We start from the raw sequence: 15,281 nt of genomic DNA, 5'->3' as shown, positions 1-15,281 counted from the left end.
TCGCTGAGAACTAGCACATGGGAGTTGCTGCCTTGCAAGGGAGCAAAAATCTGCCAAAAAGGTGATTGGCGACATCAGTCATTTTTAAATGGCAGCAGCTTCTGCTTCCCTGTTCAGTTTCTATTGACAAGCTCTGTCTTTAATGTAGGAGATATACGAGAAGTCTGCACCCTAGCCTTAGAAAGTTGTTCATCCCTGCTTCAGAGCACCCAGTGGTACAGATCACATAAGGGATCTCTGCAATGTAAACTGGCATAACTAAATGCCCTATAGAAGATAAGCATAATTACCCAACCCCCTAGGTAGAAGCACCCATAACATTTGCCAGATAAAAATTCAGATAACTGGGAGATCTGGCTTAGCACATTCTGAAATTGGTGTGTCGGATCTAAAAGTCTCTGATTCAGTCTTTCTAGCTCGGTGAGTTGGATTTCCAGTTGGGAGATTCATTCAGCAGGGCTTAGGTTTTAAACCAGATATATAAAAAGCACCAAAGCCTCTGCCTCCGGGTCTGCCATGGGAGTTACATTCCTGGATAAATCAGAATACCATCTGTACTGCCAGCTGCAATGTGAGAGAGTTAAGCAAGGTTTTCTAAGCTACAAAAGGCACCTAACAAAAATAGGTAATACCTCTCTCCAGGCTACTTTGGTTTTCGTAGATTGTCCTAGACCTCTGAAGAGTGTATTTCAGACTGTGACTCAAAGTTACCCAGGTATAACGTGAAAACCTAGGCAGGCTGGCAGGCAGATAACGCTACATAATGGGCCACAGGTAATGTCTGAATTGGACAATAAATCCTAATCTGTTTATTAAAAATGGGTGCAAATAGTTTTGAAAAGACAGGGTCTGAAATAGAGGGGGCTGTTTGTGGTGAAACAAAAGATTTGTCATGAGTGGATAGTAAATGAAATTTATACTGTTGAATTGTGCTGATGATTTTGGCAAAGTTGATCATGGGACACACTGCAGAAGGCTAGTTATTGGGCAGTTGCAGGTTAATGCACATCAGGAAGAAAGAAAGAGGGAAAGAGAGAGAGAAAGAGAGAAAGAGAAAGAGAGAAAGAAAGAGAAAGAAAGAAAGAAAGAAAGAAAGAAAGAAAGAAAGAAAGAAAGAAAGAAAGAAAGAAAGAAAGATCATAATGAAGTGCAAACTAGATACTTTTAATTTTAGAATGTTTACATAAATCTGTACATGTTAATGGACAGAAATGCATGTCTAAATACCCTGAAGATTGCCCCAGAGTGATGTAGTAATTACCTGGTTATGAGTTGTGCATGTTAATTTTTGCAGATGATTTATCTGGTTTATCTGGCTTTTAAAGACATGATAATTTCCTACTTTTTTTCCTTTTTAGTTCTCTTATTTTCACAACAGAGCACAGACAGCATGTTTAACAGTATATTCCTGCAATTACGAGTGAAGGGGGGAAGCTCAGGCAAGAGCAGACAATAAGAAGAAGGAGTTGGAGGTGAGGTAGCTTCTCAGTTAATCTGTGAGAAGGAGATAATGGGCACTAACATTAAGACAGTGCAGCAATGTGGCCAAAGTGGCAAGCAGAAAGGATACTTCTATCAGCATTTTTTCATACCAGCTATAACAGTAAGTATTAAAAAAGGAAAAAAAAACACAGTTGCAAACCCTGATTGAATTTTTAAATGCTTTTTGATAATGTTCAGTAAGGGAACAACATGTTTACCTACTGGGGCATGTTCTGAATGCGTCCTGCTTACCTGCTCGAGGAGAGAAATGCATGCAATGACAAATTTTGGTTTAGTTTGTACTCAAGAGCACTTGCTTATGAATTTACGAATAAGACCTAGAATCGGGACTTTCAATATGGTATGTATTTTTGTTAGTGGGGCCTGCATTAGGGGTGAAACCCCTCCATTGTAAACATATTTGAGCATCTGTTTTGTTCTGAGAAGTAATCGGAGATAGAATATAAGTCTTCAATTTTCAATAACAATGAAATTACAATGAAATTCAATAACAATATTCATTGTTATTTACCTTTGAAAGATTTAGATGGTTTGCTTTATGATCGCTTTTCTAAAGGAAATGATGCATTGTAATCAATTTACTGTGTGCCGTTTTAAATGTCAGGAACATTTTTGTTACTTAGCTAGCAGACTCATGCAGAAGGGGATGATGCAGACTTTTTGAAGTAAGGCTATATTAAGGGTTGACTTCTAAGGATTTCAGGTTCAGCATATCTAAGTACAGTATCTGCTTTCTTATTGTTTGCCTTTTTTAACTTAAAATCCAGCAATGTTTTGGGCAACAGTTAAGATGCATAAATTTAGGTATTTGTTTATATTTTATTTCATTCCCTTACTATTTTTCTGATGATTCTTTTTCACGTGTAAATACACAAACTACTGACTGTGATCACTTTTGAGTATTGACAATCTGTTTGAAAGTTCTTGGGAAATACTAAATGTTTCTTTATTATCAAAATGCATATTTGAGTGTATAATTCAATTAAAATGTCATGATCATAAAATGTTTAAAGAAGCAAACTGCCCTATGTGTTTTAAAATGGAACTCCACATAGCTTTTGTAGGTACTTAGGCCTCTCTTCACTGTTGGTTGAGTTTATTTAAAGAGCTTTTCTCGTCACCTTTGAACCCAAATGATTTCTCCAGATGTACAGAAGTGAACAATGTAAAATTCTTGCTGCTTCAGCAGAACAGAATCCAGCTGGCAGGGAACTGGATCTGTAAGTCATTGGTTACAGCTGTGTTTCGATTTATGTGATGGTTGAAAAAATAAATTACTGGATTAAATGGCTAGAAAGAGGATTCTTTGTTTAGCCCATGTGTGGGGACTGAAAGTGTTTATGGTGCTGTTTTCCACAGAGTCTTTGCAAAGTAAACTGGACAAACAAACTTATTCAAAACTTCTCTGAAATGTTGCGCGTTCCGCTTTATTTCTTTACAGAAGAAACTGTATGGTTTTGTGTAACCCTGTCAGCCAGCAACTGTTTTTAAGGTCTCTCGACCTTTGAGAGTGGCAGTAACATTTTAGTTATGTCTTTTAGGCATTGCATTTTATCACTGGAAGGCAATTTCCTTTAGTTAGAAGTTTTAAAATGCCTTTCTTGACATGCACACAAATACAAGTAGGGACTCTGTCAAACTCATTTTTATTTGGTTTAATATTTCAGCTTTGTATACCACTTATATTTTGCTCTACATTATAATGCTGATGCAATTGTAAATAGGGTGCACAATAATTTATAGAGCAGGTGCAATGAAATCAGAACTAATGCCAACTGCTTGGGCTGTCATATAACTTATTTTAATGTTCTTAAGATGTAGGTGAATAATGTCTTCAAGACAGTGAGTTTGTGTAATTATCTGATATCCTGATTCTGCAAAGATTGACATGCTTAATTTTAGTGAACAGTTCCACTATCTTTGCTAAGGTAGCATAGTACATAGAGCTCATCACTGCTTTGTTAGCTGTTTTGATACAAACTCTGTTAATTAAAAAAAAAAAATACAAGAGTATGGTCCTGTGAAATCCCATGAGCTGCCTGTTCTACTGAAGGTAGCTTGGGTTGAAGGATTTGGGATGTGATTTCTCAGAGTGAAGTCCTGACTCCACTGAAGTTATTTGGCACTGACTTCTCTTAAGCTACAATTCCACCTTTAGAAATGGATTTTAATTATAACACATATCACAAGACCCACAAATTATTTCTCTTAAGTAGTGCAACTGCTTGTGAAGTGATAAGCTAACAAATGTAAACAAAAGATTTGTTATAAGACCAACAATAGTTTTAAAGGCTTTTTGCAGATACTACAGAAAGATAAATGATAGCGTATAATTTTCAGTCATGACAGACAGTGGGCATGTAGTGCATTTTTTAAAGCTTTATTTGGCTTTCAGCATAATAGTTTGCAAAGCCAGGAGCTTTTCAGCACTTATATCTGTTTATTCAGCAATATTTCCTAGCAATTCTTTTAGGATGACCATTTAGTTTTATTTTACAGTCATAAGGCAGTCAGTAGCTGTAGCTGGATATTTGTTACATTCTGTTTATTAAAACATTTCTGAAATGGTGTATAAACATGGAAAATTATGGCTGTGATCAGATCATAATTGGTGTCCTATCAAGATCCAATTACTTTTCTAAAAGCAGTTTACACAAATAATTTTTGAAGGATTACTTTTATAATATCCTGCAAAACACTGACGAAGGAGAGCTAAATACAAAACCAGGAATTTTTTCCCAAGGCAAAAAATAAAATCAAACAAGTTGGCCAAATTCTATCTAAGCCACCCTCTGAAATACCAGAGAGGCGCTTAAAATATTTTAGATAGAACATTTCCCCTGCCCCCCTTTTTTATTGTTGGCCCTGAGCAGCATTATTACATTAAGAGCCATGAGACAGAAAGTCATGGTGATGCAGAATAAATAACCATAATGTATCAAAAGCAGACAAAGGTGTGATTGATCTGTCTGGAATTGGCAGACTCTTTCGCTGTGTCAGGCTGTTTCTTTGATCAATGAAGGTATAGCCTCTGACCCTTAAAAATAATCAATGAGATTGATTGAAAGGAGAGAGAGAACTATAAGAATGCAGGATAGCTTTAACCTTCACTGTCTAGAAAATTTAAAATATTCAAGGTTTGCAGGCACTGAACCTGCTATTTTGTATTTTCTTATTAAAATGCTCTGCTTTTCCCCAGCCTACTTTTGAAACCTCTTAAAACAAGGCTGCAGAAATTTAGTGTCCTAATATTTCTCACAAATATTTATCATCAACCCACATTGTTAAGGAAACAGGAGGTTTTATTTCTATAGCAGAATTCTGTACATTCTGCTACTGTTTGTAGATATACAGAATGCCTTTAATTTCCTTTTTAAAATTCTGATTCTTCTTTGGCGTGTACATATCCAAGAACTGGTGCTCAGAAAAATATTTCAGATCTTTTCAGGGACACTATCCAGCTGAATAAAGTTACTTGAATTGCCCTGACTGCAGGATCAGGTCCACTGATTGTTGCAACAATAGCGTGAAACCAGCATGGAGAGGTACCATCTGGGAATAAACAGCATATTTTGGCGATCTTGTCCTACATCATTTTGCATTTTATACATACCTTTATATGTATGTATACCTAATTAGTAAGGAAAGTAAAAATGTCATACTGGAACATTTATGAATTTGGATTTTTAAAATAGCGCTTGGCACTTTATGCCTTTCTCACTGAAGAGACTGCAAATGCAAACTTGAGTGTCTAGTCAAAAAAACAGTTTTATTAACAGTTGGAATTTTATTTTAGTATCCAGTCCTTTCTTTACATGGTGTTGATGATGTATTAAGCAGTAGCACAAAGCAATTAGTGAAGTAAGCATAAAAACTATTCATAAATAGAAAAGTTAATCATTCATTATTTCACACTGTTGAAGCTCAAGAAAACATAGGTCAAAAAAGAATAAACATCATAGTGCTTGTTTTTCACAAATAATTACTTTGTAATTGAAAATGTGAGTCAAATCAAGGTTTGTTGTATAGTATTCACATACTTCCAAAGCAATTCAGACTGCAATAATTTCTGCTGTCATATATCTGTGTTTTAATAAAAGGCAGGTAAATTGACGTCAGCAAGGACATGGTACAGTAGCATTTCTCGTGTAAGAAGGAGCTTACATAGGGAGAGAAGGATATTGCTATTTCTCTGTATTTTTATTTGTGTGATTTCCTTTCTGTAATAGATTGTGTAGGCTATATGTATTTTTTAATACTTCATGATCAGGTGGGAATATCAGCAAAGTTGCAAAAGGCATTATTACTGAAAAATAAGACAAAGTCTGTGTGTCGCCATTTTAAACAAGAAATTAAGACAGTAGGGTTTTGTGGTAGATCTGGGGCTAGGTAGCTTTGGGACTTTTCTGAAGTCTTTATCCGTTTGCTGTTCGTCAGTGGGGTGGGAAAGTATCATGGACAATTATACAAAACTATGGCATATGCTTAGGCACAGGTTACTTGAACAGTCTCATTCTTCTAAGCTATTTAAATGCTTCATTAAAGGAAACTAAGCCATTTGTTTCAATGAGTGTCCCTTTCATGTGCACTATGATGAAGAAACTTTTCCTCTTAGAAAAAGAAGAGGGATGAGGGTGTTAAGTCCCAGCTGGAGCACACTGAGAGTATAAAGATGCAACTGTAAATTCACAATAATGTTTGATATTACTGCATTTCTCCATGTTAGACGTTTTCTGATTTTGTTCCAATAGTATCCAATTGCTGTAATTATATTCCTGCAATACTATTATTTGTTATTCCAGAGAATCTTTATCTTTTACACAAAGTTTGTATTAATATTGCAAATTACCTTACTCTTGCTGTCTAAAAAACAAAAGGTATGCCTGTATTTGAATGGGTTTTGATGTCTGACATCCACATCCAGCCTCTCCTCTCCTTCCTGTCTATCCATAAGTAATAATCCAGGAAACGCCTTTTGGGGAGGGTGGGTGTTTCTCTCTCCTTGTTTTTTTTTTTTACTATTTTTGGGTGGTTTCAGCAATGGCTGCTACTCTCATTCTGCTCTTCATGTACTCAAACTGCATCTTTCTAGTGTGGATGTGAATGCTGTCCCCTTGTGGATGATGCTTACAGTCTTAAATGCTGCCTGCAAAACTGAGCAGCGCCCTTCATTCAGTTTAAGGTGGTGTCTGGTGCACTGCATCCATCTAGCATTACTAAACAACAGAATTAAAGTTCTTTTCATATCATCCCGCTGTCAGCTAAATCTTTTCTAAAAAAGATGCAAAGGTGAGGTCATTTTTCTTTTCCATCTGTGGGTCAGTTACTGCAACAGTAGCTCTTGGCTGAGGTATAAGCCTGTTAAAAGGCGACTGGGCTAGCAGGTGAATAATTTTCTGGACCAAGTTTTTACATTTCTAATAATGAAAAAAAGCTAGGTCATTAAATAAAGCAATCAATTTCCAATTATAATCTGTCTTGGGTAGCACAGTGCCCTGTCTGGGCCACTGCCTCTGCCATGAAACACCTATTGCTGCCCTTGTCCTATATCTACTCCTAGCACCTCTATGAGCACAAATTCCTCCCCAAAATATCATTGGCATGACACAGGGGCTAATTGTGCTGTTTGAGATTCACAGGACTGAGGGAGTAAAGGCTGTGTGTTTGGTCTCTGCAGCTTAAAAGCCAATCTATGGTTAAAAAAGGTGTGGTTCTGCTTGGAAACAGAGGCAGTGTGTACAGACAGCGATGTAGCTGTAGATGTAATAGGGTTTTCTTTCACTATTGTTATTTGAGTCTATCAGCAGAATAAAACAAATTTAAGAGACCAAAATTCTGGGTACCTACTACCTGGACTCTTTCTTTCCTCCTGAGAAACTGAGAGAAAGATATGTGACAATTCCCAGAGCATTGTTATGAAAAGCTTTCTGATTTTTTCAGGACCTGCAAAGGAATGAAAAAAAAGTTATATGTATGACATTCAATCTTCATACAGTGATTAGTAATTACAGGCAAGGTTTTAAAATGGCTCTGCTTGTAGTCAAACCTGATAGTTCTTCTTTCCTTGCAACGCATGGGGATTTTCCTTGCTGTGAGTGCAAAATATAAATGATGGGCTATTCCATGAAATTCAGACATTCATACAAAAGTGTCAATCCAACTTTTTTGCACTTACCCTCAAACATAACATGGATTTTCCTAGTGGTTGATTAACCTAACCAGGTTGAGGGGAGAGGAGTTCTGTAATACTGGATCAGCGGAAGAAGTGAACAGCTTCAGTTTAATTCAACTAGTCTTCTATTTTTAATCTCCCAGGAAACAGCTGAGTTGAATGTTAATTAACAGCAGTCTTTGATCCACCCAGGCACTCCCGGAGGCATAATAATAATATATAAGTGCACACACAGCAAATATATAATAGGTACACTTAAAGAAATGCATCTAACCTTGCCATATTTGCATTCAAAATGTTTCTTGCTGACCCATTGTTATATTATTTACATAGAGAAAAGGAAAAAGAAGGAAAATGCTAAGTTAAACTTTGATGATCTGAAGGGTAGGGCAGCAGAGCACGTGTGAGTTCCTATTTTGAGGATGTATAAGGGTTAATGATTAGAAGAGTGGAATCAGGAAAGACCTTAAGCCTAGATCTATGACAGTGGTAATTGAGCTGATTGATTACGACATCTCGTTTCAGACGACTATTGATTTAATCTAGTCTGCAGTCCCATTGGCCTCAGAGGTGCTCCTGAGTGAGGCTCAGCACTTGAACCTGGGTACTCTTCCCTACTCACCGCCTGGATATAAATTTCCAGGATTTGCAGCCATTTATAATTTTCACTCATCTTTACGCTTTTATTCAAAAGCTTCTAATTTCAGCTGGCTAATGTTTTTAACCATTGAGGAGGCAGGCAAAGGGAAAATGAGAGCAGACTGAAAAGGATGGGGTCTTTTTTTATAAAAAAAAAAGCAAGACAGAGAGCTAAGGCTATGTGGCTAGTATTTGCATCTGTTGTTTCTGATTCGCAGAGCTAGCAAAAGCTGCTTTTGGAGGCAGTCCACAAAGCAGGGCTATCAGTAGGCAGTTTGCTGTATGCGTACGTTCAATTATTAAAATAGTAGACTTTTTTTTTTCTGTCTGATAGCCGTAGTTAGGTCATGACATTAATTTATCCAGGGTATTGTGGGTAACTGTACAGAAAAAAAGCATAAAGGGCACAGATGCTGGAGCAGCAAAAAATGGATGGGTCTGAGCAAAAGGAGATTAAGAGGCAATGACCAATCTAATGTACGTATAGCAGTAAGAAGCCGGCATCCATCACACACTATTGATGGAAATAAGCATTTTAAGCCATGCTGTGCATGTGTTAATTTTTGTCTTAATACCTCTTTAGATGCTAAGTTGAATGCTGTAATCTTCTATTTCTTCAGTTTCCCAAATCTGATTTTGGTCTTATTTCTGTTGTCTCATGCTTGGCATTCTCTGCTGGCTCTCTGTCTCTGTCTGTGGGTGTGTGTCTGCCTCCGTCTCTCCCTTACTCTGAAATTACAAACTTAACTGTTTCCTAATCATCTACTTTCCTCTGTCTTTTGCCCAATAAATTAATTACCAGTACAAGAACAGGTCATAAGTACGTACTATCTAGACGTAGGGCGTGTACCCCAGGGTTTTGACTTCCTTTCCTTAATTTGGAGCAGCACAGCATTTTCTTTTGGACCTTTCCTGTGAGGGGATGTCCTTCTCATTTGCTGCTGCTGTAAGGTTGCCAAACGGCTACCTGAGGTGGGACTGCGGTTTAGCACTGCATCCTGGGACCTGCCTGACCAACAATGCCGAGAATTTCTACGGCATCAGGCAGCTTTGAGAATTGGCTGGTGAATTGCGTATCACCTGTCTCCCCCTCTGGTAAATAATTTTTATACCACGAATCGCAGTGGTGTAGTGTTGTCTGGAAAAATAACTCCCAAATACAGTTGGCGTAAAAAGGGGAAAGACGAAAGATTGTCAACACCGTAAGTCGTTAAAGTCCCTTGCCTTAAGAACAAAGGAACAAGGTAAAAATGCACACAATAATTATGCTCTGTGGATTTTCATAGCCTGTCAGACAACCTGTGCTGTGTTTCAGTTAACAGCCTTTGTGCTTTGTTTTGTGTTGTGTATTTTATATGTGTCTTGGGTTTCTCTGTGTGTGTGTGTGTTTGATATATGTGTATATGCGCAGACTGCTCTACCAACACGGAGAAAATACCATACAGATAAATAGACAAGCGTAGCTCAAACATGCATTTTCACTACTTGGCGTGGTTGTACGGGTATATTACCATTGTTCTCTCACAGTGCTCCCTCTGACACAAGCAGCTTCTGTTTTTTTTAATTTTACTTTTAATTAGGAAGTCTAAAAGAAAAAAAAAAAGGTGGAAAAAGAAAAAGAAAAAAAATTATTTAGTCCAGCTAAATACCAATTGAAGTCCAGAAACTCATGATTTCAGCCCAGTGAAAGGTAATTCAGACCCTGGCAGTGTTTTGGCGATGAGACAATTCCTACTTATAAAGAGCACAATGAGTGGTTGTGGGGGAAAAGATAGCATTAATTTGGAGGTAGATTAATATTAGTCTTTTTAATTGTCATCATTTCTGAATAAGTGAATATTTGTAGCTTTTGAGAGCTAGTGTGTCCTTCCCACTGGTATTTATTCAAGCAAAGGAAAAAATGAAGAAGGCGTAGAATAAACTCCTAAGACTGTACAAGAATTACTGGCATTATTTCTCTCTGCATCACGTGTGAGCCTGGGTTGCCTGCTATTCCTGAGGCAGAGGATCGAGGATGAAAGTCTGTGTGTCAGAGCCTGTTTTCACAACTGCATTTGGAGATCTGTCTTATTGATTAGGAAAAAAAGGGGGTGGGAATAGGAGTGTGAGGTGAGGGGAGGACCGACTGACTACTGGCTTATTGCAGCTCAAGACATTTTCTTCCGGAAAGATGTCAAACAACTGAGACACAGCAACAGAGGAAGTAGAAAGGTGGAAAAATAAGAAGAGGGACCCTTTGGAAGAAATGAAGGCATTCCTTATGAGAGCCTTGAGGCTTTTTTTTCTTCTAACATCTGACCCACAAGGGCTAGAGTGACAGCGTCATGCAAATGCTGCAGTCCAGCAGGTCTGAGAGAGGGTGGATGCTAGAGAGTGAGTTAATGTTAATGATGAGTGCAGTGAAAATACCAGCCGATACCACCCCCTCCACACACAACTGCTCTGAGTCAGCATCTGCTGCTTTGCCTTGCCTTTTTGTGCGTGTGTGTGTGTATGTGCGCGCGCATGTGTATGTGTGTGTGTGTGTGCATGTGTGTGTTAGTGACTGTGTGTGTGCATGGAAGGTAAAGCCAGTCAGTCAGTGAGAAGCAAAGGTACGTTTGAGAGCAACTAAAATCTGACTGATTTCCATCTTCAGAGCATCAGATGTATTCCCTAAAGAGGATGGGTCTATGTGATGGGGGTGGTATAATTATGTTAATGTCATATTTATAGAGGGGAGAGATTTTTCATTCTAATTATTGATTTGAAAGCTGTGGTCAAAATTGTTTGTTAAATCATGATCAGCTTTAAAAAAAATTAATGAAATCTACGGACTGCTATACATATATATAATATATATTTTGTTTCATTTAACTATTTTGTGTCTGAGGCATAACTGATTGAATGGTGCACAATGACAAAGAAACGGCTCTTATATAATGTTGCATTATATCATCAGCTGAAATAATATTTTGAATAATCCAAAATGTTCTGAAATCTGAAGTATCATTCTGGAGGGGAGGGTGAAGGGCAGGGATGGGGGTGGGGGCACTGGCAAATCTTTTTTTCAGCAGAGCGCTCTGTACAGCTTTCTTATAAATGGATGATTCACCTGTTCGACCAGCAGAGATTCTAATTCTTCCCCCCCCTCTCTTTTTTTCCTTTTTAAAGCTGAACGGCTTCCCGAAGAGCACTGAGTTTTCTATGCCAGATTCTGCTCCAGTGGCTAGGACCTTTATGGCTTCTTTTGCTCTGGGTTCTGATGGAGGACAAAAAAACAAACCAAAACAAAAAAAAAAGCCACGGTGGACCCCATCCCTAAAGTAGAAATTTTCTTTTTCATTCTGCAAACAAGGCTAAAGATCGGAGGAGAATGAATGTGAAAGTAATTCAGGATTGTGGTCGTGCCATTAAAAGTGTTCGGCTTCAGAACAAAATTATTCGGGAAATCCGAGCATTTCTTCCTACTGTATCGACAGTATTTGAAAGTTACGTGTGCTTTGAGTAATCTGGTTCAAATGACAACAATCTCTGCATGTCAATGTTTTCTACAGCTTATGGAGCGAAAGCTAGTTTTGCCATTGGAAAGGAAGAAGTTTTTGCTAACACTCTGTAGAAGGATTAAATGTTGAACGTGGGGAAGAGGCAAAAAGTGAATACATGCCCAAAGGTTATCCTTGCATCGTGAATGGGTTTAAAGTACTCTGTAACCCAGGGCCCACCTGAACAGTAGGACTAAAAGTATAATGAGGAAATGTTTCAATTAGAAACCCCTTAACAAGCATTTAATCCTTCTTTTAGGCATTAAGGGAAATAGAATAAAATTGTTACTGTACAAATCTGCTGGAAGCAGATTTTAACCCGTTTTTAGATGCTTCCCTCTGATTCCTTATAATATGGCTACTTGCAAAACGAGGCAGTGAAGATTTTTTTCCTGTGTTCTTTGTTTTTTTCTTTTCCTAAGTTGAGGACTGTACTCTAAGAAAAGCCCGTTCAGTCAGCTGATACAATGTATGTATGTGTCTTGCCTGCTTATTTGATCTTTTCTGCCCCCTACTTGAAACTGGGGTTTGTTTATTTGGGGGGAAGGAGGGGTTGGTGATTTGGGGGGCGATGATGATTTTTTGGGTTTGTTTTGGATTTTTTAACAATAGCAGTGGAAGTTTTACTGACAGCGATTATGACTACTGAGCAATTCAGTTTTTTGGAAGACGAATTCTACTGGATCATATTGGACTTTTCCTAGTCCCTGAGACCCTAACTTGTGAGGTTTTTTAGCAACAATCACAAGTCAGGCTCTTGGGACCTAGGCGGAGGGGAACCAGCAGCTTTGGACTGTGATTGTTTCTCTGCAGAATTTAGAAAACCAAAGGAGCTTTCCTTGTCTGGAAGGAAAAAAGAAAAAAAAGGAAAATATACCTATTTCAATTGTTAAGCAGTAGAACTGTTCTTAAAACAAAAAAGAGCCCTGTTATTCATTGTGCAACATTGGGATGTTACAGATTTGTATGTTTAGAAAATTGAACTAGATGCCATGTAACACATAGAATTAAAATTTAAACTGAATGCCAGTTTGCAACTCCAAAAAAAAAAAAAATCAAAGCAGATTCTAAAATATACAAAAGGTTTTCAAATATTATTATTATTATTATTTTCAATTCTGATAATTATGACAAAGTATATTTTCAGCTGTATTGTTACAGCTTTACTTAACTTTTAAAATATAAAGATTAAACACTGATGTTTGAGGCCTAGAAAACATTCATTCTATTGTTCTTTGAATAATGATTTCAGTCCTACAGGAAGATTCTTGCCTAGCTTTTCCTGTAACATAGGACAAAGATTATTTTGTAGTTAGTTGCCATTTTCTTTGTCTAAGTGAGAACACGTGGCATTTAAAATATTCTGTTATTTCATTTGTGTTTAATCTGATAGAGAATATTGGTGTAAATATCATAACATAGATAAAAATCACTGTGCACACAGAATTACATTTCTTGTACCTGTTCAAGTTAAACTGAGCTAGCAATTCTCTACGCCCAGGCTTGACTTCTATCCTCCTCATCACTTTTTGCATTTTTGTCTCCTCTGAAAGAAAAACAGAGTGAGATTAAGGTTGTCCATCATGTGTTAAGTACTTCACTGACTTTGCCTAAGAAGATTCACAAGCACAAAAGTTATTCTGCGTTGTTTATTTTCTTAAACTTCTAATCTACAACACATTCTTCGAACTGTATTTCTTAATATTTTTATAGGTGGGTTAGTTCTGAGTAATTTTTCTCTGTTTCCTATGTCTAACCCAAGATGCCGTAGGACCTTGAGGATACATCAGACTTCCCTGAGACAAAGGCTTCACACAGATCAGGCATCTAAACTATTTGTTCATTTCAGAAGTGGTATTTTGGCTGCAGTGTATTTTTTCCACTTGTGTGGGAAGAATTGTGTTTTATTGTAAGCATCAACACTATTGTTAAAATAAATTGTAATTATCTGTAGTATAATACTTTTTTCTTGTTGTCTTGTTTTCTTAAGAGACAGAAACTATGTGATGTACGTAGTTTTCACGTTACTCAAGATATAATTTGTCTTTAAATAGTCATAAAAATATTTTCTTAGCAATTACAATAATGATACAGTTCCTGTAAATATGTAATTCTTTTCTTGGTAAACTGTCAGTCCCACATGTCAAGAACACTCAAAAGAACTACTTGCAAACATTCAGGCACAGAGGTAATTTTTTAACTCATATATGTTATTCAACATTGCTTTCTATTTAGGCAGTTTTTGGAAGGTAGATCTGAATCTTAACAGAAACGAAGAACGTACCCAGCTAGGTGCTGCACTCATGAGGCCCTTCGGTAGCAACAGACGTGTATTGTGTACAATAGTTTTCAGTACTGAAGATGATCTATTTAAGATACTGATCCAATTGACAGGTATTGTGTTCATTCAAGTTATTTAATGAGATAAAGCTATATTGTGTGTAGTTATATTTGTGGCAATATACAGTTTAAATTACTTAGTGTTTATCAAAATAAAGATCCTTATAGATTTAATCAGATATACGATGCACACGTCTGTACATACGAAAGATTTTCATTGCATTTATTTTTTAATCAGGAAATTTTTCTTGAATGTGGATAGCTGACATTCAGGGCTCTAGATTCATTTTCAATACCATAGGTGCAGTGAAGGTGAAACTATGGTGAGAAATGCCCATCTCTGTCAATCGGAAGATTTCAAGTATGATCTGCTCTGCAATGAGCGTCAGAAGAAAATAGATCATTAGAAACCCCTACCTGACTTATTTGGTGCTACAAAGAAAGCTATAAGTGTGCAGTACTGCCTCAGCATTACTGCTTGAATTGGGATAACTCCAGTGGCTCTTCTCTACCCATCATACTCACTGCTGCCCCTTGCCATGGAGATGAAAAAGTTGATACACTGCCTTCTTTTTTTCCCCTCCTTTCTCTTCCTCCCCAGTTTCAACACAGCAAAACCAACATCTGGTATGCATTGAACTCCTTGTGGTGAGAAGAGGTGGATGTAGGGGAGGCAGAATCCCAGTCTTCACTCCAGCAGAGTTCCTAAAAAGATGAGCAAGATATTTCCTTGTCCTGGGACTATGTGACAATGCCTACAGGCAGTATGCTGAAAGCAGTCGTATTTACACATTGACAGTGTACAAAAGCTGTCTCTATTAGAACAAATAAATCGAAAGCATTGTATTCAGTATGCTATGCTTAGGTACATGTAGAGAATTTCAATATATGCTCATTTCTATATGACTTTATGCTGTTTCAGTCCAAAATGCATTTAAATATTATTTAATATGTGATTTCAGAGTAATCAGCTTGTGCTACAACAAAAACAAAAAAACCAAACACAAGCTCTTGCAAAGGGGGAGGAAGGGAGAGAGAGAGGGAGTGTGATGCATACAAAAAAGGAATGATATTAACAATTCGATGAATTCTTAGTTGGTAGA

General features: G+C 37.3%; 1 protein-coding gene across 1 annotated transcript in view; it reads left to right on the top strand.

The window, feature by feature from the left end:
- The window catches only part of LOC128852302 (uncharacterized), a 341,810-nt gene extending 327,771 nt beyond the window's left edge, over window positions 1-14,039 (top strand). Inside the window, exon 6 of the transcript XR_008450050.1 lies at window positions 11,468-14,039. The gene's annotated coding sequence lies outside the window, so the exon portion shown is untranslated. The remainder of the gene's footprint in view (window positions 1-11,467) is intronic.
- The last annotated feature ends 1,242 nt before the right edge of the window (window positions 14,040-15,281 follow it).

The sequence above is a fragment of the Cuculus canorus genome, chromosome 1 (assembly GCF_017976375.1).
Source record: "Cuculus canorus isolate bCucCan1 chromosome 1, bCucCan1.pri, whole genome shotgun sequence".
Classification (NCBI taxonomy): Eukaryota; Metazoa; Chordata; class Aves; order Cuculiformes; family Cuculidae; genus Cuculus; species Cuculus canorus.
This window is presented reverse-complemented; position numbering and strand designations above follow the sequence as displayed.